We start from the raw sequence: 24,128 nt of genomic DNA on the forward strand, positions 1-24,128 counted from the left end.
CTGCACAAAGACACTACATAAAACTTCGGGAAGCTGCCCCTAATTTTTTGCATCTGCCTTTTTAAACATCGTGTGCTTTGGAAAGCTCCATGAAGATCCTCGCACGGTCAGCACTCTGTGTTAACTTAAGGGAGACACATGGGAGCTCAGTCCCACCCCCAACAGTTATAATATTGTTGAAAGACAATGCCTGTTCTTGAAGACTAATATTAAGGTGCAGGGTGAGAGGTGAGGGGGCAACCCAGGAAATTTGATTCCCAGAAGTTGCAGATATCGCTGGATTCACAATGCAGTGAATCAAGGGAATATAGAATGTCATCTGACATTGGCTTTCACAAGTACTCTTATACAAGACAATGGTAGCGTTCAGCTATCTCTTCCCTCATGTGTTGGAGGGTGAGAAAGTTACATTTCTGGCTGTCAATTATTGTTGTTCCTTCTGAAAAGCCCTTTTTTCCTTTTCAAAAAGGATTTTGGTCTTTGGGTAATGTCACTCCCGTTGGCTTTTCAAAGGTGCATTCTGAAAAAAGAAAACAGCTTGAATAGAATAGGAAGATACACTATCCCTTTTATAGATGTGTAACAGAGCTGACTGCTCAAGCCATTAACGTCAGGCCTGTAACACACGCTGACAGGAGTGAAGGTGTCAAAACCATTAGCAGTGGCCTGATACAATTTGTATTTAATGGTGTAACAAAAGAAGTTGAGTTTGAAAAAGAGTTAGCACTACTCACAGTATGCTTTTATGTTCACAACAATGCCACCTTATTTTACAGCATGGAATGGGGCTGTTCTCACCTGCAGCAGATTTCTGAAAGGAATCAAAGTCAACAAAATCCTGCAAATGCTGGGCACAGTATGTAATGGAAATACTCATCATATCAGGCAGCACCTGTGGATAGAGAACCAGTTCAAGTCTGAGTCCTATTCTATTTAAGAGCCCCAAAATTAACTCTGTTTCTCTTGAAAAGAGCCCTTCAATTAACAAAATGCGAGGCTCCGCAGATGCCGGAAATCCAGAGCAACACACACAAAAATTCTGGCCAGGCTGCATTAATGGAAGTTAATATAAACAGACCTTGTTTCAAGCCAAGACCCTTCTTCAGGACTGAGAAGGAAGGGGGAAGATGCCAGAATAAAAAGGTGGGGAGAGGAGGAGAGGAGAAAGAGGATAGGTGAATTGAAGTGGGTGGGAAAGGTCAAAGGCTGTGGAAGAAAGAATCTGATAGGAGAGGAGAATAGACCATAGGAGACAGGGAAGGGAGAGGGCCCTTTAATTAATCCTGTCCCTGATCTTTTACTATAATGCTTATATTACTACAATGCTTCAATGCTTACATTTTTTTTTGTCGTGTGCTTGCGTGCGTGCGAGTCTGTGCGTGTGCGTCTGCACGTGCGTGCGTTTGTGATGATGTCTTTTTCATGGCTTTTACAAGGTGCGGAGTGAGAGGGGGAGAGAGAGAGAGAGATATTTTCGCAGTATTTTTCCCCTTATTTTACGAGGTCGAGTTGTGATCTCGACACTCAACCTGGCATGGATGGAAAGCCTACTCGGGCGCGAACCCGACTGGTTTCGAACCCGGGAACCTCTGCTCCCGGGTCCGGCGCCAATGTCGTTGTGCCACCAGCTGGCCCAACATTTTGTATTTTAAAGTATATACTTCTGATTGAGCAACCTTGCAACAATAACTTCCTTCAGGATAAAGAAATTTTTATCTTAAATATAACCCATCATAGCTTTATTCCCATCAAATATTTATTTAATTCCTTTCACCTACTTCCTGTTGAATGAGATTCTTTTTATTAATTTGTTCTTTACCACCTCCAAGAAAACCTCTCAACTTGGGATGACAATCCAAGCAATGAGGCAGCTGACTTTTGGTGTAGAGGTGAAGCAGCCACCAACAATCATCCCCTGCCCCCAACTCTCACTGGACTCTCTGAGCGGAGGATTGGAGGATATTTCGGCTGGGCCACGAGCCATTGGATCGCAGATCCACGAAGAATTTATCATCAGAATGAGGAAGTGTAGTTCCTCAACCTCGTCTGTGACACTTGAGGATAATTACAGTGCGGACATATTTTCTTTCTCAATCACAAACAATCTGCTGGACGAATTCAGTGGGTCGAGCAGCATCTGCGGGAGCTAAAAATTCCTTTCATCCCATAGATATTGCTAACCTGCTGTCCTCCAGTAAATTGATGCTCCAGATTCCAGCAGTTACAGTCTCATGTGTGCTCATCCTCTCCTCCTCAATGCAGGGTGAACCTCTACTACATTCCTGATGTATTTGCCAGCTGGGTCGCTGATGCATTCCCAACAGTGTCTCTTTCCCTAGCTTGTCTGTAGTATCTGTATTTGCCTTCCATATCCAACTGCAACCCACCCACTTCTCAAAAGGCTCTGAGATAGGAGGAGTACATAGGCAGGATAACTGCCCACCCACCTGCCTTCACCTATCACCTTCTATCTTATCCTTCCCCTCCCCCCACCCATCTTCTTATTCTGGCATCTTCCCCTTCTACTCCAGTCCTGATGAAGAGTCTTGGCCTGAAACATTGGCTGTTCATTTATTTTCATAGACGCTGCCTGACCTGCTGAGTTCCTCCAGCATCAACAGAACCTTGTGTGTTTAGGACAACAGCCAGCTCCTGTGACCAAAGAAGCTCACCGTCGACATAAATCCTCACTCTTGCCCTAAAGTGTAACTGATACTGTCGTTGGCATCTCTTCGCGGAAAAAGTTCTGCACATGAGAATATAAGGAAGTAAATGTAAACCTTCTCATCAGGGGCAAGTGCAACATTTTACAGTGCCAGCTGTGAAACTGGGGTTCAATTCCGCCTGCTGTCTGCAAGGATTTTGGATGTTCTCCTCATGACCATATGGTTTTCCTCTGGGTGCTCACGCCAAGAATGTGTACGGGTTAGGGTTAACAAGTTGTGGACATTCTTTATTGGTGCTGGAACCGTGGCACCAATGGCGGGCTGCCCCCAGCAGATCTATTTATTTTTTTTATTTAGAGGTAAAGTGCAGAATAGGCCCTCCCAGCCCTTTGAGTCTTGTTGTCAGCAACACCAGATTTTAAAGGCATCCGTTAGTCTTGCTAGACCATGGATCTGCACCTGGAAAGTCTTCACTCTCCAGGGTGCAGGCCTGGGCAAGGTTGCATGGAAGACCGGCAGTTGCCCATGCTGCAAGTCTCCCCTCTCCATGACACTGATGTTGTCCAAGGGAAGGGCATTAGGACCCATACAGCTTGGCACCAGTGTCATCGCAGAGCACTGTGTGGTTAAGTGCCTTGCTCAAGGACACAACACGCTGCCTCGGCTGGGGCTCGAACTCACGACCTTCAGGTCGCTAGTCGAATGCCTTAACCACTTGGCCACGTGCCCACATAGATTTAACCCTAGTGTAATCATGTGAAAATTTAAATTAACCTTCTAAGTGGTACAACATTGGACGGTGGGAGGAAACCAGAACACCCGGAGGAAACCTATGCATTCCTTACAGAGGACACTGGGATTGAACTCTAAACTCAGAGACCCCTCGATATAATGGTGTCATACTAAAACCTCCGCTACATATCCTCAGACTGTGTTGGTTGTTGATGCAAACAACATACTTCAGTGTAATGTTGAGGGAATTGTGAGAGTTATTCACTCGTAAATAGCAACTTGGATTATGATAATGTGGTAACAGGGAACCACAGACAAAACTAGAGACATGGAATGCAGCAGCAATGACTCTCTAGTGTCAGGAACCTCACTAATTAGATTTCCTGTAAGACCTGGCAATAATCATTTTCTTCTAGAAACAGGACCTAGTCTTTTACTTAATTGAGTCTGCCTGTAGCCACCACTCAGTTATCAAAATGTAGTTTTACTTGTATTGTGCTCAACTAAGAATGTAAAAACACTCTGCCGAATTCATGCTCAGGTTGATCGGCTTTGGCTGGTCTCCTGGTGTGCAACAGCTTTTAATAAGTTATCTGTTATTTCAAACACTAACTTTGTGTGATCTTCCAGTTTGCTCCTATAATCAGGGAGCACTTTATCTGGTACACCTGCACACCTGCTCATTAATGCAAATACCTAACCAGCCATTCCTAAAACTAAATGTATAAATGCATGCGGACATGGTCTGTTGATGTTCAGACCAAACATCAGAATAGGGGAAGAAATGTGATCCAAGTCACTTTAACCATGGAATGATAGTACCAGACGTGGTGTTTTCAGAATGTGCTAATTTCCTGGGATTTTCACGCACAGAAGTCTCTAGGCTTGACAAACAGTGGTGTGTAAACAAAAAATAAAATCGGTGAGTGACAGTTCTGTGGGTAAAATGCCTTGTTCAAGAGAGAGGTTGGAATAGTGAGACTGGTTCAAACTGACAGGAAGGCTACAAGAACTCAAAGAACCATGTGTTACAACAATGGTGTGCAAAAGAGAATTTCTGAACACACAAAACATTGAGCTTGGAGTGAATGGGCTACAGCAGCAGAGGACCACGAACATACATTGTCCATTTTATTAGGCACAGGAGGGACCTAATAAAGTGGCCACTGACTGTAAGAGTGGTGTTGCAGCAGGGCTTTGCCAAATTTTGGATGGAGAGGGGAATAGGATGGGAATTTGAGTGGAAAAACAAATTGTGCAGAAGCTATGGAGAGTCTGCAGAGAGAATAATATGTGTTAAGTGAGTGGGCAAGAGTTGGTAAATGCAAGGCATTCCACTTTGGAAGGAAAAATGAAAGAGCAGATTACTATTTAAATGGGGGTAAAAATCACAGCATGCTGCTGAGCAGAGAGACTAGGAGTGCTTGTGCATGAATCACAAAAGGTTGGTTTGCGGGTGCAGCAGGTTATCAAGAAGGCAAATAGAATGTTGGCCTTCATTGCTAGAGGGATTGAACTTAAGAGCAGGGAGGTTGTGTTGCAACTCTACAGGGTACTGGTGAGGCCGCACCTGGAGTACTGTGTGCAGTTCTGATCTCCTTACTTGAGGAAGGATATACTGGCTTTGGAGGTGGTGCAGAGGAGGTTCACCAGGTTGATTCTAGAGATGAGGGGATTAGACTACGAGGAGAGATTGCGTCACCTGGGACTGGTTGCTGGAATTCAGAAGAATAAGAGGAGAACTTATAGAAATATATAAAATTATGAAAGGGATAGATAAGATAGAGGCAGGAAAGTTGTTTCCAATGGTAGGTGAGTCCAGAACTAGGGGACATAGCCTCAAAATTCAGGGGAGTAGATTTAGGATGGAGATGAGGAGGAACTGTTTTTCCCAGAGAGTGGTGAATCTGTGGAATTCTCTGCCCAATGAAGCAGTGGAGGCTACCACAGTAAATATATTTGAGACAAGGTTGGATAGATGTTTGCATAGTAGGGGGATTAAGGGTTACGGGGGAAAGGCAGGTAGATGGAGATGAGTCCACGGCCAGATCAGCCATGATCTTATTGAATGGCAGAGCAGGCTGGACAGGCCAGATGGCCGACTTCTGCTCCTATTTCTTACGTTCATATGTTCCTATGAATGGCAGGGAGTGAACCTGCAGCACCAGTCCTGAGGAATGTTGTGCTGCAGCAAAAACTTCGGTGGAAACAATAATGATTAACATACGTACATCAGGAGTTTGGAGGGTGGGAAAAGAAAATAGGGCAGCGAAACATAGTTAATGTTAGCGTCATCGGAATCACTGACAAATGTCATGAAGTGCTTTGTTTTATTGCAGCGGTACAGTGAAATACATTAAAAATACTTAGTTACAATAAGAAATATATGAAAAGGAAATATGTAGTTACTAAAGAGAGAGAAAAAGTGAAGAAGGTTCATGAACCATTCAGAAATCTGATGGCAGAGGGGAAGAAACTGTTCCTAAAATGTTGAGTGTGTGCCTTCAGGATTCTGTACCTTCTCCCTGATGGTACTAATGGGATGGGTACATATTCTAGGTGGCGGGGGTCAGTAATGAAGGTTGTTGCCTTTTTGAAACATTTATTATGAGGCACAGTGCAGAACCAGCTCTTCTAGCTCAATGAGCCACCCATCCCATAACCTACTGATTTAACACTAGCACTATTTACAATGACCAATTAACCTATTAACTGGTACTTCTTTGGACTGTAGGGGGAAACCAGATCACCTGGAGAAAACTCACGCATTCCATGTGGAGGACAAACAAACTCCTCACAGAGGATGCCAGGATTGAACTACAAACTCCAGAATTCCCTGAACTGTAATGGCGTCGCACTAACCACCATGCTACCGTGGAGCACAAATATGGCATCTCCAATTGAAGTGCGTTCTCCTTGGGATCAAGCTCGACAGGAAGCCACCTCTAGTCTTCCGCAGGATGGGAAGTAAACCATGGAACTCAACCAGAGATGGTTTATTATTAGTGTTCCTCCACAAGCTGCTGTCAGGTGCCCACATTCTGCTCCCGGGGGGTGGGGGGGGGCGGTACAAGAAAATAGCAGCTGATGCTTCATTGAAGCACTGAGAGGGTGTGGCTCTGAGAAATGTATTGTCTTTTGAACGAGGCCTTGAAAATTTATGCTCTCTGCTCTCCCAGCTGAACGTAAATTATTCTGTGGGTTACTTTGAGGAAAACAGTAGAATTACCTCCAGTGCAATATAGAAAATGCTGAAGAAACTTGGTGGACCAGACAATGTCTGTGGAGAAAATAGACAGTAAACGTTTTGGATCAAAATCCTTAATCCTGAATGACCATAAAACATAGGAACAGAATTAGGTAATTCAGCCCATTGAGTCTGCTGCTCTATTCAATAATCACTGATTTATTTTCCATCTCAACCCACTCTCCTGACTTCTCCCCATGTCCTTTGATGTCATTACTAATGAAGAACCTATCAATGTTCCCACTTCCCACTTCATCACTTTAAATGTTCCCAATGGCTTGACTGCCACAGCCATCTGTAGCAATGAATTCCACAGATCTACCATTCTCTGACTAAAGAAATTGCTCTTCATCTCTGTTCTAAAGGGATGTTCTTGTATTATGAGGCTATGTCCTCTGGTCCTCAACACTCCCACGATTGGAAATATTCTTTCCATATCCAATCTGTCTAGGCCTTTCAATATCCAGAAGGTTTCAATGAGATCCCCTCTCATTGCGGGCTTTACCCAGCACATCCTTGGGTTGTTAATGCAAATGATGCATTTCACTGTATGTTTCCATGTAGATATGATTTATAAACAAAGCTGAAGCTGAATTATTTTCCTAAACTCCAGCAAGTACCAGACCAGAGGCATCAAATGCTCCTCCATACATTTATCTCCAGTGCCCTTGCCAACATATATCTCTCAATCAATATCAGAAGAAGATTGTCTGTTCACTTCACATCCTTGTTTAACGTGAGCCTACAGTGCACAAGTAGTCTACCTTACAATGGTGGCTTCATATCAGAATCACCTTGTGGGTTGTGAAACATTTCGGGAGGGGAAGTTCAGATCTTCTGAAAAATATGACAGAAACATGTTTTTTTCCTTCTTAATGTTTTGTAAATGCTGCCTGAATTTTCCTTCTCATAAGACAGCTCACGAGTGCCGCTGAGATACTTGACAGGAGATTGCACCACACAGCCAAGCCCTATTCTGTCAGCACTTGCCACCTGCAGCTATGTGTTATGATGCATCATCTACAGGAGTGTGATCGCAGATTTTAGGTAGGATTGTACTAGGCTTGTACATCCACTGAAAGTCCCCACCTCGATGCCTGCTCTCCTGGCCATCCTATTATTCTCTCTTTAACCTTCTAGGAGAAGTTACAGGAGTTTGAAAGTGCAAACACGAGGAAGCAGTCCTGACGAAGGGTCTCGGCCTGAAACGTCGACTGTACTTCTTCCTAGAGATGCTGCCTAGCCTGCTGCATTCACCAGCAACTTTTATGTGTGTTGCAGGAGTTTGAAAGTCTCAGTTTCCAGAGTTAAGAACAGCTTCTTCCCCACTGCTGTCAGATTTCTGTACCAATCGCCTCTTTCACATCTCGTTCCAAGTGCTGCTGCCATGTCCTTGGTCTCAGTTGAAGTAAAACCACTTCACCTCCAGTCAGTTTAACCTGTTGTTAAGTTATTGAGCACATCTATGTTGAGAACGAACCTTTCTGAATTAATATATGATGAATATCCCTCAGTTGTGAGAGAGTCACAGAGAGTATATGGGATAAAAGGTTGGATAAATTACTGTGGAAGTCAGAGGTCCAACATCTACGAGTCTGCGTGTCCACTGGAGGCTGGAGTCCATGCAGCAGACTGTCCTGTGATTTAAAGACTGTGTGTGTGAGTGGGTGGAAAGAAGGGATGGAGCTTTGGTGCTGTTGTCGCTTGTGAATGTAGTGGGCATGCTATGTTGGCAATGGAAGGTGTGGCAACATTTTCAGGCCGCCCCCAGCTCATCCTTAGATTGTCGTTGTTTTCCCTTTCCATGCCTTGGGTCGCATCGGGTGGCAACTTTGCTGTTTCTTTAGCATTTCTGTCTGTTTTTCACAGGATCAAGTTGCTAGCTCAATGCACAACCCAGCACGGGCAGAAAGCATGTAAGGAGCTGGCTGGATTCGAACCCGGGACCACTTGCTTCTGGTGCGGATGCCACTACACCACCGGCTGGCTCATCTTTAGATTATGTTGGTTGTTAATGCAAAGGATGCATTTCCCTGCATGTTTTGATAGATATGTGATAAAATAAAGTAATCTGAATCTGAGCTGAATCCCCTTAACCCTTCCTCTCTCTGTTATTCCATTATTGTTTACATCACTAACATCCCCACTAACATCTTAACTACATTCTACAGAGGCGTGGTTGAGAGTGTGCTGACCTTTTGCATCACAACCTGGTACTCCAGCTGCAGTGCTGTCGACAAAAAAGCCTTGCAGAGGGTGGTTAGGGGAGCAGAGAAGGTTATTGGGGTCTCCCTACCTTCTGTCCAAGACCTCTTTCAGAGTCGATGCCTCCAGAAGACACGGTACATCATTAAAAACCCCTCACACCCTCTCCATGAACTGTTTGTTCTTCTGCCGTCAGGCGAACGTTACAGGAGCATCAAAACTAAAACCACAAGGCTACTAAACAGCTTCCTCCCACAGGCAGTCAAACTGCTAAATAGCTGCTCCACCTGACTCTGCTTTGGACACTTTTAACTTGCGCTAGACACTTATAACTTGATTTTAACTGACATGTGGCTGTTGTGTTTTACTATTTATTGTTATGTTTATTATTTAGTGTTGCATTTGTTATGTTATGATTGCACTGCTCCTGGGAAACGCTGTCTCATTCTGCCCTGCAGAGCTGATGTACGGTTAGAATGACAATAAAGTTTTTTGAATCTTGAATCTTTGAATCAGCACTTCCTTTTTCACTACCTCAGACTGAGATACAATCTTGGCACCATTCTGTTGCTTTATACTTGTTGCTGCAGTCATTGTTATGTTTATTATGAACATGAGATTCTGCAGACTTTGAAAATTCAGAGCAGCACACACAGAATGCTGGAGAAACCCATGAGGTCAGGCAGCGTTTATGGAGAGAAATCAACAGTTGACATTTCAGACTGAGATTCCTTTTTTTGGCCCTTACTAATCAAGAACCTTTCAACCTCCACTTTGGCCTCCACAGCCATTTCACAAGATCACAAGATCACAAGACAAAAGAGCAGAAGTAGGCCATTCGGCCCATCGAGTCTGCTCTGCAGGTCCCCCATGAGCTGAACTATTCACCCATCTAGTTCCAATTTCGGGCTTTTTCCCCATATCCCTTGATACCTTGACTAATTAGATACCTGTCATCTCCTTCTTAAACACCCTCAATGATCGGGCCTCCACAGCCATATGTGGCAACGAATTCCACAAATCCACAACCCTCTGGTTAAAAAAATTTCTCCTCATCTCTGTTTTAACTGGGTACCCTCTAACTCTAAGATTATGGCCTCTTGTCCTGGACTCACCCACCAAGGGAAACAACCTTTCCACATCTACTCTGTCCAACCCTTTCAACATTCGAAACATTTCTGTGAGATCCCCTCTCATTCTTCTATACTCTAATGAATACAATCCAAGAGCCAACAGACGCTCCTCATATGTTAGCCCCTGCATTCCAGGAATCATCCTTGTAAATCTTCTCTGAACTATCTCCAACATCAGTATATCCTTTCTAAGATAGGGAGCCCAAAACTGCACACAGTATTCCAAATGAGGTCTCACTAATGCCCCGTAGAGCCTCATCAACACCTCCTTACTCTTATACACTATTCCTCTTGAAATGAATGCCAACATAGCATTCGCTTTCCTTACCGCCAATCCAACTTGGTGGTTAACCTTTAAGGTATCCTGCACGAGGACCCCCAAGTCCCTTTACACTTCCGATTTTTGAATTTTCTCCCCATCTAAATAATAATCTGCCCGATTTTTTCTTCTTCCGAAATGTACAACCGAATTCCAAAGATTCACAACCTGCTGGCTAAAGAAATTCAACCTCATCTCATTGCATCCAAGTACTGATGAAGTGTCTCATACCAAATTGTCGACTGTTTATTCCTCTCCACTGAAGTTTCCTGTCCTGCTGAATTCCTCCAGCGTTTTTTCAGTGTCGCTTTGTGTTTATTATTACTGCTTACTCTGTCAGCTTCATATAAACAAGGATTTTTATTGCACCCGAATGTACTTGACAATAAATTCATCCAAATCTGTGATCCATCTGTGATCCACTCACAACTGCTGGTAGTAGGCGGGTTGCCAAGGAGCTTTCACACTGGGGTCCACTGACGAGTGACTGGATGGAGCAGTGATGAAGATCTTCCCTGAAACATTGCAAGAGGCTTGAAGAACTGCAAAAGCTGAACATCAGAACAGTATCATTGCCCTTAGTCTGTGAAATGATTCTCAGATTTGGAGATATCATAAAACTAGTGTAACAGATGGAAATACGTTAAAAATAACATTATTAAGTAAATTCAAAGCCTGTGAAATCAGATGCAGAGGCACAACTAGTAGAGAAGCTGCTTCACTTCTTCATTGACCTGCATTGAATCCGGATGCTGTCTGTGTGAAGTTTGCATGTTCTCCATGTGATCACAAGGGTTTTTTTCTGGATGGTCCAGATCCCTCCCACTTTATCGGAGATGTGCTGGTCGGTCAGGTAGTTGACCTCTGTAAAGTGTGTAGCTGAGTGGTAGAATATGGACGGAGTTGATGGGAATGTAGGAGAATAGATAGGATGAGGTAGGATTAATATGACAGGAAGCACAATGGTAGCACGCATTTGGTGGTCTGAAGAATCTGCTTCCCTGCTATGACTCAAATTAAATGTTAAAGAAAGAAGGCAATTGAGGAGCAACACTTCATATTCTGTCTGGGTTGCTTCCAACCTGATGGCATGAGCTTCAATTTCTCTAATATTCAGTAATTTCTCCCCCGTTCACTTCTCTCTATTTCTGATTCTCTCTCGCACCCCCCCCCCCATTCTCCCCATTTGCCCATCACCTCCATCTGGTTCCCCTCCTTTCCTTGCTTCCATAATCCACTCTTCACTCCAATCAGATTCCTTCTTCTTCAGCCCTTCACCCTTTCCACCTATCACCTCCCAGGTTCTTACTAATTCCCCATTCCCCACCCGTCCGCCATCTCCCTCATCTGGTCTCACCTGTCATCTGTTTGCTCAACCTACCCTCATAAGACATGCCCTCTTGTCCAGGCAATAGTTTGGTAAATCTCCTCCTGCACCCTCTCTAAAGCCTCCACATCCTTCCTATAATGAGGTGACCAGAACTGAAGACAACATTCCAAGTGTGATAGGGATAAGACTCAGCATCATGGTAGCACAGAACTCTGGGCAGCCTTCAAATGTGAAGGGAGGCATTACATTTAGATACTTATGAAAATATAGCACCCAAGCTATATACTGTATATATGCTCAAGACTTTTGCGTAGTACTGTATTTGTCAATGTGCAGCGGAGAGCGAGTTTGTAAATCTGGTGGGAGCAAAAGATGTTGGAGACAGCAATGGTGGAGAGCCATGGGACACACCAGGCAAGCTCATTTGATTCCAGACAATTGGTTTATTGATCATTCTCTGGTGCTTCTCCCTCCTCTTTTCTTTCCCCTCATCCCAACCCTTTCCCTGCTCCTTTCCCACTTGGTCCACACTAGACACCCATACCAGAGTCAGGTTTATCATCACTCACATATGTCATGAAATTAGTTTTTTTTGCAGTAGCAGTACAGTGCAATACAAATAAAATTACTATAGTACTGTGCAAAAGTCTTAGGCACCCTAGCTATATATATGTGCATAAGACTTTTGCACAGTACTGTATTCAAAGACTCAAAATATGTATGCAGTATACAACCCTGGAATTTGTCTTTCCCACAGTCACAAAACAAAGAAGAACCACAGAACCAACCTGTTCAAAAACATCAAATCGCAAACCCTCCTCCCACCTAACATGCAAAAAAATCGTGCAAAGTGCAACAAAAATACAAGCAAAAAGTTAGAATATAAGAAACACAAAATCAAAAGGTATACTTCAGTACAGTTCAGCTCAGTGTTCAATATTTGCAGGCCTGAAAGTCATAGAGTTCAGTGGAATCATTAACCGTGGAACAGCCAGTGGCAGTCTGGGAAGTCCATTCCCTCAGTGGTGGCTGGTTCTGCTTGTGTTTAGTTCACGGACTGTGACACCAAGGCAAAAATAAAGATTACACTAGTATATCTTTGCTGGAATGTTAACACCAGATATTAAAAGAAAACTCAAATTACTGCTGAGGGCTTTTCAACTTTTGCGTTATTCTCTCTGAATATTTTGTTCTCTTCGTTTAAATTTCCACTTAGAACATAAAACATAGATGAGTGCAGCACAAGAACAGGTCCTACAGTCCACAGTATTGTGCTAAACCAATTAAATTAGTAATCAAGTAGCTAACTAAACTAATTCCTTCTGCCTACACAATGCCCATATCAATCCACACATTCCTGACATCCATATGCCTATCCGAATGTCTCTTGGACATCTCTAATGTATCTGCCTCTACCCCACTCCAGACTGCGCTTTCCAGGTACCCAACACTCTCTGTGTAAAAGAACTTGTCCCTCACATCTCCTTTGAATTTACCCCCTTCTGAAGTTCCTCTGCTAACCCCTCTTGTGATTCACCATCTACATTGGGGAGGAGGGAACTGCTCTGGAGGGGAGCTTGTGGTTGAGCTGGCTTCGCGTTGACAGACCTACTAATGGAACTTTGGAAAGAAGTCAACCTTCCATGCCAGACACAATAATGTAGACAGCCTGACAGCACTCCCAGGGTATTGTTGATTATGAACCAGTCAGATTGGCTTATTAATGACAATTGAATGGGCGAACCAGCCATTTTAACAGCTGGGATATTTCTTGTTTGGTGCCAGGTGAACTTGTGAGCCAATAACTTGAAGGATTCTGGCTGGACATGTGCCAGAGAACTTTACAAAGTTTGAATGCTTCTCAGATTGATTGCTGCAAATCAGTTAAGCATAACACTCCTTCAGAATGCGAAGACTGCACGGTCTCTCACTTCAACACTTGAGTTTGTCTTTGGCCTGAACCCTCATTCAAACAGTTTTGTTAGCTCATGATTTTCATGATCACTAACCAATATTTATCTATGAACAACAAAAGGTTGTTTGTCACATGTACTGCGAAACATCGAAGCATACAGTAAAAAGCATCGTTTGGATCAATATCCAACACAGTCCAAGGATATGCTGGGGGCAGCTCACAAGTGTCACCCTGCTTCTGGCCCCATCATAACGCACACATAACTTACTATTCCTGACCTGTACGTCTTTGGAATGTGGGAGGAAATGGGAGCACCCAAAGGAAACCCATGCAGTAATGTGGAGAACGTACAAACTCCTAACAGACAGTGGCAGCAATTGAACCCTGACTGCTGGCGCTGAAAAGAGTTATGCTAGCCGTTAGCACCAGGAGCGGGCAACTTGGCTCCCTGGGCCTTCTCTATCATTCAATAAGAATGTGACTAATCTGATTGTAATCAGCCTCTGATTTCATTCGAACTCTCTTCATCCCCCACCTTTTGAAGAAGAGTTTCATGACTTTCATGAGAAAAAAATATTTATTTCCATCTTAAATATGAGCCATTTCCCTATGTTTTAAACATAGACCCCTTGGCCCAGATTTCCCACAAGAAAAAAAACATTCTAAGCACATCCATCCAGTTAACTCTGCAAATCTTATATGCTTTAGTCAAGTCTCCTTCTCTCTTTTAAACTCCAGCAGATACAAGCCTTATCTGCCCTAATCTTTTCATAAGGCAACCCAGTATAAGTTGAGTAAATCGTCTCTGAACTATTTCCAACACATTAGTACTTCTCATTTTAAAAAGTGATCTTAAGTAACTCAATATTCTCATTCTTGTTTGAGATCTATCAATGATCTCCCCATTCCCAAACTCCAGCCCTAAAGCCGTCTGGAGTATCCATGCTCTTCCGATACTGGCCTATGTACATTCCTGGATGGATATATATATATCTCCTCTCTCTCCTCTCTCTCTCTCTCTCCTCTCTCTCTCTCTCCTCTCTTCTCTCTCTTCTCTCTCTCACATCATTACCACACACCCCCTTGATCTTATCACCAGCCAAGATTTACCTCATCTGTCTTAAGTGGTTTAATGCACAATGAAAAATTTAAATTGTTAACACTTCAAAGCTGTACTTTAGGATATTAAGGAGACATTAACTACATTATTATCAATATGTGAAGATTACTTGGTGGTTTTGTTTGCACATTGATGCATTTCTGTGAATATTAGACACTCTGCTAACCAAGTGATACTCATTTCAACTGTAAAATCTTTTCTTCCTTGATTTCCTCCCAGACCACAAGATCTTTCCTTCTCACCCTCCATTATAGTCTTCAGATCAAGTGCTGATTGCTAGATGCTCCCACCCACTCTCCCTCTTCCATGGTGAGAATCAGGTAGGGATTTCAGCTGGAAATCAGATCTTTCAGTTTCTGGTCTCACTGCCATGAAGCATAAGATTTTCCTTGAGAGGAACTGGGGTATATTTCCCCTGTTCAGTTCCCTTTGTGTAGTATCGGTGGCTGTGAGGGAGTGTGGGATGGTATTCAGGAAACGTGTCTCCTAAAAGTTGTGATGATATTGTTCTGAGCTGATTTGATCTGCTGCATCACCTCCTTAGCAACTCAGATTCCTTGATGAATCACAATAATTGAGAACTCTTAACTATTCAAGTCAACCAAGCAGGCCTTTGCTTATTTCATATCTGTTCACCACCAGATCAGGTAACACGTGATTATTACATAATATATAATAGCTCAGAAGTTGACCTTTAGGTTTGTAGAGAATGTTTTGGGGACAGAGAGGAGAATTTGGGGCCAAATTTGAATTTAGGGACAGGGATGTGGAAAGTTAGAGGTCCAGGCCTCCACTCAGCACTCTGTATTCAATGGCCAACGATGTGGGCCTGTGACTGAGGACATCCATGTTGGGATGGCAAGCACTGTGGATGAAGACCATTGAGAATGGTTAGCAAGTACCTTCGCCAGATTAACACGTACCTTCCCCTGCAATCAGCGTTACTGGAGGTGTGTGCAGGTAGGAGGTCCAATGAAGGCTGGAGGCCCAGAGGTGCTGAAGTTGGAGGACTGTCTGTGTGTGTGTGTGTGTGTGTGTGAGTTTGTGCGTGAGGGTGTGAGTTCGTGCGTGGGGGTGTGTGTTCGTGCGTGGGCGTGTGAGTTCGTGCGTGGGGGTGTGAGTTCGTGCGTGGGGGTGTGAGTTCGTGCGTGTGTGTGTGTGAGTTTGTGCGTGGGGGTGTGAGTTCGTGTGTGTGTGTGTGAGTTTGTGCGTGGGGGTGTGAGTTCGTGCGTGGGGGTGTGAATGGGAGGAAGGAAAGGGACGCTTCACGGTTGTTTTGTTGCTGTTGCTCTGCTAAATATTGCTCTTATTCTATGTTGGTGGCGGAGATGTGTGGTGACTCTTGCAGGCTGCCCCAAGCACAACATTAGGTTGTTAATTAGGTTTGTTGATCTGAATAAATAACTATATGAATCTGAATCTACCAAAACAATAAATAACTGTTGAATTGAAATCAAGGTTTGCCTCAAAAAGGCAGCGTCTATCATTTATGACCTCACCACCTAGAACATGTCTTCTTCTCATTGCTACCGTCAGGAAGGAGGTACAGGAGCCTGAAAGCACACACTCAATGATTCAGGAACAGTGTCTTTCCCTCTGCCATCTGATTTCTGGATGGACATTGAACCCATGAACACTACCTCGCTACTTTTTTATTTCTGTTTTTGCACTACTTATTTAATTTAACTAATTAATCTACATACTTACTGTAATTAAGTTTTTTTCCCATGTCATTATGTATTGCCTTGTACTGCTGTCGCAAAGTTAATAAATTTCACAACATTTGTCGGTGATATCAAACTTGATTGTGATTCTGATTCTATTTCCCTAATTTTACTCCATGCATGGAGGCCAATCTTCATTTCCTTTGCTCCTGACTGAGTATCAGCAGGAGGTGGAACTCAGAGGGCAAATGAACCGATAAGTTACAAGGCTTCATGACACTGAGGTGGAGCCTGCAGATCTTTACTCATGGTCATCGGTCTGCCTCCAGGGCTGAGCCAAGTGTAACTGTTCGTCAATCACGTCCCTGAAGCAATGTTTAAGATAAAGATCTAAAGATAAATATTAGCTTTTTTTGGTCATTTTTTACATCAAAAATGCAGCAAAATACGTCATTTGTGACAAATCAAATCAGCAAGGATTGTGCTGGACAAGTGTCGCCACACTTCCGGCGGCAACATAGCGTTCCCAGAACTCACAAACTCTAACTGTACATCTTTGGAATGTTTTTGGGGGGGGAATGAAAAGCATCCAGAGGAAACCCCTGCAGTTAAAGGGAGAATGTTCAAACTCCTTGCAGACAGTAGTGGGAATCGTACCCCGATCTTACAGCTGATTCTGTAAAGCTTAGGGATAACTGCTACGCTACCATAAGGGAATATGTTGATTGCTTTCTCCAATGAATGGAGATAATGCTGACTATTTGCAGCATGTATTATGAGTAAAGTATGCTTTTGGAAATAAAATACTCTCTCCGTAGATTTACTTCAACTACCAAGAAACAGATCGTGGAATTCAGGAAGGGAAAGTCGGGAGAACATGCATCAAAGAGGAATAAATAGAGTGGATAGCCAGCGCCTCTTCCCCAGGGCACCACTGCTCAACACAAGTGGACATGACTTAAGGTAAGGGGTGGAAAGCTCAAGGGGGATATCAGAGGAAGGCTTTTTACTCAGAGAGTGGTTGGTGCGTGGAATGCACTGCCTGAGTCAGTGGTGGAGGCAGATACACTCGTGAAGTTTAAGAGACTACTAGACAGGTATATGGAGGAATTTAAGGTGGGGGGTTATATGGGAGGCAGGGTTTGAGGGTCAGCACAACATTGTGGGCCAAAGGGTCTGTAACGTGCTGTACTGTTCTACGTTCTATGTAATCTACATTGAGGGGTCAGCAGTGGAAAGGGTGAGCAACTTGAAGTTCTTGACTGTCAACATCTCAGAGGAGATGTTCTGGCCCAAAACGTTGATGAATTAGGAGTGTGAGGAGATTTGGTTTGAATCCAAACAGACCTGCAGATTTCTCTAGGTGTACAGTGGTGAGGGCACTGATTTGTTGCATCACAGCCTCATATGGAGGCTCCCATGCACAGGATCACAAGCGGTTGTACACTCAGCCAGCACAAGCTTCCCCACCATTAAGTGCATCTTCAAGTGACAGTGCCTTAACTAAGTGGCTAACCATTCTTTACTAAACTCCCTCAGCATCTGGGGCGTACCCTCTTCTCGTTACTACCACCAGAGAGGGGGTACGGGAGCCCAAAGGCTCGTGCTCAGTGATTCAGAAACTGCTTCTTTCCCTCTGCCATCAACTTACTAAATGATCCATGAAACCAGGAACAACAAGATACAAGATTGGCTTTATTTATTATCAGAGTAGGTATATTTCACCATCTACTACCTAGAGATTCATTTTCTTGCGGACATTCATAGGAAAACAAAGAAATAAAACAGAATCAATGAAAAACTACATACAAAGACTGACAAGCAACCCATGTTGGAAAGAGGACAAACCGTGCAAAAATAAATTAACAAATGAGCAACAAACAAGTAAATAAATACTGAGGCAGCATACTCAAAACGCTGGAGGAACTCAGCAGATCAGCCAGCATCCATGGACAGGAATAAACAGTTGACGTTTCGGGCCGGGACCCTTCTTCAGGACTGAGAAGGAAGGGGGAAGTTGTCACAATAAAAAGGATGGGGGAGGGGAAGGAGGCCAACTAGAAACCCTGCCTGGTTATAAGGTAATGTTTGCAAGTCCTGCATGGACAGCAGTGGAGATCAGATTGAAGCCAAGCCCTGAGCTATGAGGCATGAGCATAACATAGAACATAGGACATAGAACAGCACAGCACAGTACAGGCCCTTCGGCCCACATTGTTGTGCCAACCCTCAAACCCGGCCTCCCATATAACCTCCCACCTTAAAATCCTCCATATACCTGTCTAGTAGTCTCTAAAATTTCACTAGTGTATCTGCCTCCACCACTGACTCAGGCAGTGCATTCCACGCACCAACCACTCTCTGAGTAAAAAACCTTCCTCTAATATCCCCCTTGAACTTCCCACCCCTTACCTTAAAGCCATGTCCTCTTGTATTGAGCAGTGGTGCCCTGGGGAAGAAGCAATGGCTATCCACTCTATCTATTCCTCTTATTATCTTGTACACCTCTATCATGTCTCCTCTCATCCTCCTTCTTTCCAAAGAGTAAAGCCCTAGCTCCCTTAATCTCTGATCATAATGCATACTCTCTAAACCAGGCAGCATCCTGGTAAATCTCCTCTGAACCCTTTCCAATGCTTCCACATCCTTCCTATAGTGAGGCGACCAGAACTGGACACAGTACTCCAAGTGTGGCCTAACCAGGGTTTTATAGAGCTGCATCATTACATCGCGACTCTTAAACTCTATCCCTCGACTTATGAAAGCTAACACCCTATAAGCTTTCTTAACTACCCTATCTACCTGTGAGCTCACAGAGCTATCTGTCGATCAGGACATTGATCAGGACAGATCAGTATTAGGGATATTCTTTTCTCCTTGGCCACTGTGAGTTCCTTGTGATCCAATCAACCTGACAAGTATAGACTCGCCTTTCCTTAAGGTATGGGTCATCCACATTTTCCAGTCAACTTATCACCCAATCAAGGTGAATTAGGATTGTCCCTATTGGGGGACCATTAGGCATTTGTGTAATGTTTACAGCACGAGACATAGGGGTTCAGTTCTCACTGCTGTCCGTTAGGAGTTTGCATGTTCTCCTTGTGACCACATGGGTTTCCTCCAGGTTCTCCAGGTTCCTTCCACACTCTAAGACATACAGGTTAGGGTTAATAAGTTGTGGGCATGGCAGCGCTTGCGGGCTGCCCCCAACACATCCTCAGACTGTGTTGGCCGTTGACACAAATGACACACTTCACTGTATGTTTTGATGGTTCAACATAGATGTGACAAATAAAGATAATCTTTAATCTCTACCTCTTCAACACTGTATGTACTATAGAGCAGTCTATTACAATGCACTGCCTTTTAATTTGATTAGTTATTCTCCGGGAATTCAGAAAATTGAACACTAAGCATTGAGATATTGAGCCAGACATGGGAGGAATTTCTTTTCACAAGCTGATATAGAGGATGCATTGTTCAAGAAAGAATATCTTTCATATTACACGAAACATTGAGGGGCAGAGTTCGGCAAATCTCTGCATGCTCTCTCACGTGCTTCTGTTGAGGGAATAAGAAAACAAGAGGAATGCTTCAAGCCTCAGGCAGGGTGAAGTTCACATGGGCTCCTTACGGCTTTCAATAGGGAGGAGAATACTTGATCAAGCTTCTACTGAGGGGCAACGGTGCTACTGAAAACTGCTGAGCTCAAGAAATGAAACCTGGGACTCCATTCAGCTGTGCGTTCACAGGTCTGTGAGAAGCTGAAGCATTGGGACCAAAGCATACAAGATTTGGTGGGGATTTGATAAAGGTGGTGGGTTTAGGCAGAGAGAAACTAACTGATTTCATTAACAGATGGTTCAAGTGGAACAGATTTTAAATGGTAGGTAAAGGATGAATTGACATTTATTATCAAAGTACATATATGGAAACACTCATACATACTGCATATATAAATACTACATATATTCAAATATTATATATATTCAAATTTTAAAGTAAATTTATTATCAAAGTATCTGTATAAATAATATTCCGCCACTATCTGTAAGAGTTTGTATGTTCTCTCCATGACCACATATGCTTCCTCCAAGTGCTCCAGTTTCCTCCCACATTCCAAAGAATGTACAATAGGTTAGTTGGTCACATGGTGTCATTGGGGGTGTGGGTTCATTGGGCTGGAAGAGTTTGATACCATGCTGTATCTCAAACTAAAAATAAAATATACTGTACATATTTTGATGATACATTTTTATTGAACTTTGAGCTTTATAATGTGAGGGAAAATTGCTTTGTGTAGACAATGGTGATAATCTGAAAGTGGATAAATCAGGATTTTTGAAAGGTATTGAATGGGTAGTTCAGGGATAATAATTTATATTTAAAAGAACCTCATTAAACAGCTTTACCTACCTTACTATAGATTGTTGGTGCCCAATCAAACATAACTATCTTTCAAATCCACAGTCTCTAAGTACTTCAGCTGTGTAAAAACTGATCCTCTTGTCAATTCTCAGATAATCACTTAAAAGGATCAATCTTGTTCCTTCAACACTCTGAAATATTTATGCAAGAACAGTCAATTTGGGACTTGAAATTAAAGCCATGGCCATAGGGGAATGCATTGGATATACTGAGCACTCAGTGGCCAATTTTATTAGGTACACCAGTACACCCTCATTAATGCAAATATGTAATCAGCCAATTATGTGACAGTGTCACGGTCCCAATCGTTAATTCCCTATCTTTCTCCTAGTTTCCTTTGTTTGTGCCACGGTTTGCTTCTAATTGTCTTTGATGACGACACACCTGGTTTCCATCAAGACCTTCAGGATAAGAACCCCAGTGTTACAACCACTAGTCGCCAGATCATTGGTTTTGCCAGTGTGGTAATTAACGGTTTTCAGCTGCTTAGGACCATGTGTTCTAAGTTTTGCTCCAGTTTCAAAGTTTATCTATGAAACTCCGTCTCTCTGTGTCAAGGCTCTGGGTCCAGATCCTTCATGTTTGCTGTTCAACATTCACATCTGCGTAAGCATCCTAACTCAACCTCCGTGCCTGTGACCTGCACTTGGGTTCACTTCATTCGCTTATTGCAACAGGCAGCAACTCAATGCATAAAAGCATGCAGACATTGTCAAGAGGTCTAGTTGCTGTTCAGACCAAACATTTGAATTGGGAAGAAAGGTGATCTAAATGCCTTTGACCATGGTGCTGGATAGGGTGGTATGACTATCACAAAAGCTGCTGATCTATTGGGATTTTCACATACAACAGTCTTGAGAGTTTACAAAGAACAGTACAAAAAAAAACAAAATTACTATCCAGTGAGTGGCGGTTCCATAGGTGAAAATGCCTTGTTAATGACAGAGGTCAGAGGAGAAACGAGAGACTAGTTCAAGCTGACAGGAAGGTGTGAGTAACTCAAATAACCACGCGTTACAACAATGGTGTGCAGTAGAGCATCTCTGAACACACAACACGGCAAATCTTGAAGTGGATGGGCTACAGCAGCAGAAGATCACGAATATACAGAAGGTACATAATAAAGTGGCCACTTAGTGTACCTTGCCTGGTTTGAGTGGTTGATGAGTCAATGAAGGCAATATCGTTTAAATACGTTTATTCCACTTCCCTTCTATTCCATATTACAAACTTAATCAAAAAGCTTAAACCAATTTTTTTTTGCATTAGCTTCCTTTGCACAGACTGGTTTGACAAAATAAACACAATAAACGGATTGAAATTAATGAGTCAATGAATCCCGGATATTGTGTGCTTTGGACCGAAGTCCAGCTCTGAAGAATGGAGCATGGATTTCTAAGCACACATGCTGGTTGAATACAGAGGGAGCACTGTACTATTGGAAATGCTAACTTCCAGATGGATTGTTAAGCTAAAACCCCGTTTGTGTTCTCGTCTGGGTGGATGGTCCCATGTCACTTTTTCAAGAGAAGACCAGAAGGCTTCCAGGACACTGTCCATCAACATTATTAAAACAGATTTCAATTTGAAATACTGCAGGTGCTGGAAATCTGAATACCAGTTCTTGTTCTGTAGAACAACTTCTGATCTGGTATCTATTCTCTCTCCTCTCATCTCAACTTGAGCCATGACTGCACTAATTTACAGTAGCATAGTAATAAATCAATGGGAAAAAACAGCCAGAGATATGGACCACTGATCTAGAAATGGGATTTCAAATCCCACCCGACCTCTTCTCCTATCTCTGAACAGATAGCAGTTACAAAAGCCTGAAAGCACCTGCCACTAGGCTCAAGGATAGCTTCTCTCCCACTGTTCATAGACTCTTGATTAATAAGATGGACTATTGGTCTCACACTCTACTTTTGTTATGATTTTGCACTTTATCATTTACCTGCACAGCATTTGTTATTGTTTTACCTTATTCCAGACCAATGCAACTGTTCGATCTTATAAACCATATACAAGACAAGCTTTTCACTGTATCTTAGTATTATCATCACCATCAACATCATGTACTGTGTCATATGATGTGGGCCATTATGAATGTTTTTAGCAAATTCTACAGAGTGGTGTTGCCATTGCTTTCTTCCAGGCAGTGTCTTTACAAGATGGGTGACCCCAGCATTATCAATACTCTGCAGAGATTGTCTGCCTGGTGTCAGTGTCGCGTAAACACAAAATACTCTGCAGATGCTGGGGGCAAAGCAACACTCACAACATGCTGGAGGAACTCAGCAGGTCGGGCAGCATCCGTGGAAATGATCAGTCAACGTTTCGGGCCGGAACCCTTCGTCAGAACTGAAGAGGGAAGGGGCAGAGGCCCTATAAAGAAGGTGGGGGAGGGTGGGAAGGAGAAGGCTGGTAGGTTCCAGGTGAAAAACCAGTAAGGGGAAAGATAAAGGGGTGGGGGAGGGGAAGCAGGGAGGTGATATCCAGGTGAAAAACCAGTAAGGGGAAAGAGCTGGTGCAAGGCTGGTGTGATATGCACCAGCTGCTCAAATGACCTTCCACCACCTGCTCCCATGGCTTCATGTGACCCTGATTTTTGGGGGTGGAGTGGGGTGGGATTGGTATATATGACAATAATTAGCCCATACCAATTCCATGACAATTTGTGAATTTAAGTTCAATGATGTAAAAGTGGAATTGCACAACAAAGTTATAAAAGTCCATTTGATGCATTGACATCCTTCATTGAAAGATATTAGCGATCCTTACCGGCTTCTGGTCGAAGTAAGGCATTAAAAAAATATCAGCAGACAGTAGAAATTTGACAGAAATACAGAAAATGCTGGACGTAATCGGTAGGGAAGGAAGGAAAGGGAAATAGCAATAACATATCAGTCAGCGACCCTTTATCAGCTGATTCTTACTACACATTTTTAATTCAGGGGCAGATAGGAACAGAAAGCAAGTACTTACAATAGCAGGGACATCCACATTCTATGAGCATTGGCTGTTATGCTCTGTTGAAAGCTGTACAAAAGATCAAAGCCACAAGAGTTTCTCTAGATGTTGGAAATCTTGCAACACACTCAAACTGTCAGAGGAACGCAGAAAGCCAGGCAATATCTAGGGAGGGAAATGAGCAGCAGAAATTTCTGGCCAGGTCTTTTTGTTCAAATCTCAAATTAACTCTTATTTAAATTCAAGATTGTTTATTGTCATTTTTCAGTACACAAGTACAAAGCAGAAAGAAATGTTTGTTACTCCGGATCTGATGCAGCATTAAAAAACACAATAAATAGAAATATAAAGGCAATTCTACAAAACACAATGTACAAGTAACTGTTGAGTATGGTATAA

The 24,128-nt window shown here is 43.0% G+C and overlaps 1 long non-coding RNA gene across 1 annotated transcript in view; it reads right to left on the reverse strand.

Moving 5' to 3' along the window:
* The window catches only part of LOC140209440 (uncharacterized), a 110,254-nt gene extending 86,469 nt beyond the window's left edge, over window positions 1-23,785 (reverse strand). Inside the window, exon 1 of the long non-coding RNA XR_011888982.1 lies at window positions 23,745-23,785. This is a non-coding gene — a long non-coding RNA (uncharacterized lncRNA). The remainder of the gene's footprint in view (window positions 1-23,744) is intronic.
* Window positions 23,786-24,128: the final 343 nt, after the last annotated feature.

This window comes from Mobula birostris, chromosome 14, assembly GCF_030028105.1.
Source record: "Mobula birostris isolate sMobBir1 chromosome 14, sMobBir1.hap1, whole genome shotgun sequence".
NCBI lineage: Eukaryota > Metazoa > Chordata > Chondrichthyes > Myliobatiformes > Myliobatidae > Mobula > Mobula birostris.